This window comes from Papaver somniferum, chromosome 7 (assembly GCF_003573695.1).
Source record: "Papaver somniferum cultivar HN1 chromosome 7, ASM357369v1, whole genome shotgun sequence".
NCBI classification, from domain to species: Eukaryota; Viridiplantae; Streptophyta; class Magnoliopsida; order Ranunculales; family Papaveraceae; genus Papaver; species Papaver somniferum.
The window spans coordinates 239,056,802-239,061,037 of NC_039364.1; the positions used below are offsets into that span (position 1 = coordinate 239,056,802).

General features: G+C 34.0%; 1 long non-coding RNA gene across 1 annotated transcript; it reads right to left on the minus strand.

The window, feature by feature from the left end:
- Positions 1 to 2,306: 2,306 nt before the first annotated feature.
- Positions 2,307 to 3,796, minus strand: LOC113299951. Its single transcript, XR_003335293.1, has 2 exons — positions 3,262 to 3,796; positions 2,307 to 2,824 (listed from the first exon to the last, which is right to left on the minus strand). It is a non-coding gene; the product is annotated as an uncharacterized LOC113299951 (long non-coding RNA).
- Positions 3,797 to 4,236: the final 440 nt, after the last annotated feature.

A 4,236-nucleotide genomic window follows, 5' to 3' on the forward strand; every position in this document is an offset into this window, starting at 1 on the left:
GTCCAAAGTCTGAATTCCGTTTTTGCTCTTTTTTTTTTTTTTTTTTTTTTTTATTCTTTTTCTTTTCTTGTATCTATGTAAAATCGTTGATCTTATATAAACCTTGTTTTTAATCAATCAAATGAACATGTCAATAAAAAATACTTTTTAAAGGAGCCTGCACAACTTGATTGCTCTTCAGACTTGGTGTAGAACAGCATAAAAATGGTCTTCTTAAAAAAATAAAAAAATAGTGTCACCGTCCAATGATGTCGTGTACCTCTGACTATTCACCTCCGTTGGCAATTCGTGATCTATTATTATTTCTTGGCTAAATATACTTATATACCATTTTGCTTATTCCAATTTTGTTGTCAGATTTTTTTAGAGTTCATCCAAATAAAATTGGGGTCAAAGTCTGTTTTGGCTTTTGAAAATTCAAGTTAATGTGTCTTCAAGTTCTTCAAGTTTTTTAGTGGTCCTAGTTCTAATACATACCTTTCTTCGAAACACAAAATTGGTTAAAAAGACCAAAATCAATAATTTTTGGGTGAAATAGACAGTTAGATTTTGATACTGTTTAAATGGACAAAAATGGAAAAATAGGCAGGATGTAACCAATTTCATCGTGCCCATTTTCAAATATTTTTTCTTATTTTTAATTTACACAGGATATATCCAGTTTCATCATTGCTATTTTTTAAATTTAAACTAGGATGAAACCAGTTTCAACGTTACTATTTTTTTTTGGCCATTTCACCCAAACTATTTTTTACTCGTCCATTTGAACCGTGATTTGAAAATATTTGGACAAATGACCCATTTTCCGTCTTCGAAAAGAAGGATCCAAACTATGGCAAAGATATTGCCTTTTATCATGAGAGATACCTCCACATTTCAAAAAGTGAATGACGATGACTATCTATAATTCAAATTCCCAAAGAAAGCTCAATCTTTTTGACCATAATATTGTTTTTGGTGGATGATTTTTTTCCTTTGTAATGCACGTTTTAGGTGACCGGTACAGTGAACTCGTACATGCAGGGTACTTGTAGTCTGTATGTTCCTTTCTTCCAAACGTGAAACCCATGTTACAAGTTGTCAATTCGAACAGGCAAGTCATCTTGATAAAACGCAAAGAGTTCAAACGAGTTGAATAACTATCTAACGTATCTGTTGGTACCTAATTCGACAGGGAAAGAGATTTAAATCTTGTTGGAGGTAGTTTTTTTCCCATAAAAAACATTTCCTAACAAATTTTCAAATAGACTTACCAAAAAAAATTGTTTAGTAAAAGCAAATTAAAAGTGTTTTTAGTACACAATAATGAGATATGTCGTACATCTTATTTATTTTTATTTATTTTTTTGAAACATGAAATTTATTAAATTATTAAGAGCAACTTTAGTGTTGAGGTTCTATATTCTCAAATTGTTATCCCGTATATGGTTTTTTATTTGGAAATTTTATTGTGTGACGTACTGGGAGACCGAATTCTATTCAACAAAGTAGTTTAAAACTGAGTATGTCTGTAAAAGTAATTATTAACTCCTTCTGATTGAAACTCGTTTTATAAAAGCATTTTATAAACGCAGTTTTAATAACCGCCCACACTAGACGGGTTTATAAATCACTTTACAGTCTGAAAACGTAATTAAAAAATGCGTTAGTGATGGACGTTGTTTAAGATTGTGTTTCACATTCGACGAACTTTATAATAACGTGATGCTATATTTGAGAATTGCCAAAAAAAAAATTCTCATCTATAGAAATTTCATTTGACAATATAGGATTTTGGCAACAAATATAGCTTTTGGCAACCAACACTGTGCTTTGTTTTGTTGCCAAATATGACTTTTTAGAACAACGATGCAGTTGCTCTAAGGGACTATTACAAGAGGGTATATAATACTCCAAGATTCATCAACTACAATAAGATTGGTAAGCCATGAATCTACAGCAACATGATATTAGAGCAGAGTAGCAGATTTTGAATCATGGTTGCATCGGGGGCAGATGTTGGTGTCGAAGGTCGAAAAGCCTTCGGTCAATGCTTTCCACAAGAAAAATTATATTTTTGATGGACACTGCAGTGTCCAGAGGAACTCAGATGGAGGTAGAGGTGCTTGCGCAATTGATTGAGGTTGCTAATCATGCCTTTGTATCTTGATGATGCAGTAAACTTCCCGAATGATTTTTGTTTACTCCTTTGTTTTTCGGCTTGATCAATAACTTTCAGTTGAGATTTTAGCTTTGATTGAGTCTTGAGGTAGAATCCAATTTGCCCTTGAGGAGAAGTGCTAAAGCTAGTAATACTATTACAGACACTACTAAAACTGTAACTAAGAAACAAACGAATTACAGATTCAAACAAGATTACACTAATGTCTTAGAAAAGAAACGAAATACAATTTGCTTGCAAAATAACATAAAACAAAAACTGAAGAAAATGGTAAGTAAATGCGTCAAGTTCACCGGCCAATTCACATTTCAAATAGGATTTGCTTGCCGCTGAGAGATAAGAGAATGTAGTTGTGATAGCATCCTAGAAAATTAGTATTTCATTATTTCCATCGTGCGACGATTGTGATTATGCTCAGGATTCATAACTAGTGCACCATAGACGATAGTAGATATCGGTTGGGTATCCCAAATCTCGGTGCAGGCGAGAGCTAATGTTGTAGGGTGAAAGCTTGGATGCTGAATTATTAGGTTGAGCATTTTAAATCTCCAAAAACTGGTGTCCCAGGCCAATTTGAATATAACCGTAACAAGGATAAACTTTTAGTTGGACCCAAAATTTGATGCAAAAAAACAGTTCCAAGGATAAAAGAAGCTTCTTGGACTACAATACAGCACAAACATGAGCAAATCAAGCGTTTGCAACTAAAAACCGAAATCATGATTAAAGAAAAAAAGTACAAAAGATCTATGCAACCCAATGCAACATAAACCAGGGGAAAACAAGTATGGGGTTGAACAAAAAGAACAGGACAAACACCCAAATATCAAACCACCTAAGAACTGAGATTAAACTGGTGGTTAAACAACAGTAACCAGAAACCTATACTACAAAAATAGGCATACAAACTTCATAAAAGGAAAAAAGGAATTGAGGAGAAAATTAACAATTGCAAAAGATTATGGATCGGGTTAAAGATAGTAAGAGGATTATTATTGGGTTTTTCAGTGAGATGAATGGGAATCAAAAGGGTTCACATGGATAAAAAGGAAAGACGGGTAAATCAAAAAAAAAATCTGGTACAAAAATCCTGAGATTACCTCATTGAACAAGGTTTGATAGGCTATTGCGTCTGAAAACCAAAGCCAGAAGTTGGAAACCAAACCATGAGTAAATCAGAGATAATCCCAAACCCAGCAGCAACTTAGAAATCAGATGAAAACTCCATGGATAAGATTGGGTATCACAAATTTACAGCAAGTACCTAATTCATGCAGAACGGCTAGTGAATCGAGATTTAGCTGATGAGATCTGCTAAATTCGTGGTGTTTAAATTAGGGTTTGAAGAAGATGTTGACGTTTTGATATTTAGTTGTTTTTTTTTTTTTGTTCTTCTTCTTGAGCTAAATTCGATCTTACTAACTTAATCTAAACTAAAACTTGTTGATTGAAACTGACACTGTTCAGATCTAAGAAGATCTGAGTAGTTTCGGTTGTCGGGAAAAAAAAAAGGTTTCTCCCTGCCGGAAATCGCTTTGAAGAGAGGTGAGAGAGGAAAAAAAGTGGACTGTAATTTCTTTCTGTACATCTTATTCGTGATAGTTGCACCAGTGGCATATTCGGCGTATCTTATACCAACTGTGAAGATATACATCCCTTGAAAATAGCATGACATTTTTATCTTGTATGTAGTCCCTCTTGCAATCTATGTCAGTATTGAAATAATAATGTAAGCAGTCAAATAGTTATCTAGCTTAGGATTTATCGGATCTAATAGTTAGGAATGGTACATAACGTTTATAAACTTGCAACTATATAAATAAACTCCTATAATAACAAGTCCAATGGGACTGGTATATTAGTTTATTTGCCGGTTTACCACCTACAGTGGGATTGGTAAACAATTATAATGGATATATAAACCTTCGAATAAAAGGTTTTGTTCATCGCGTCTCAGGTTGAGTCGATCGACTCAATCTGGGACGGTCGGTTTTATTTGCGCCGATCGGCTCACATTGAGACGAGCCTCCATTCCAGCAGAGCCTTTGGTCATCCCAGATTGAGTCGGTCGGTCT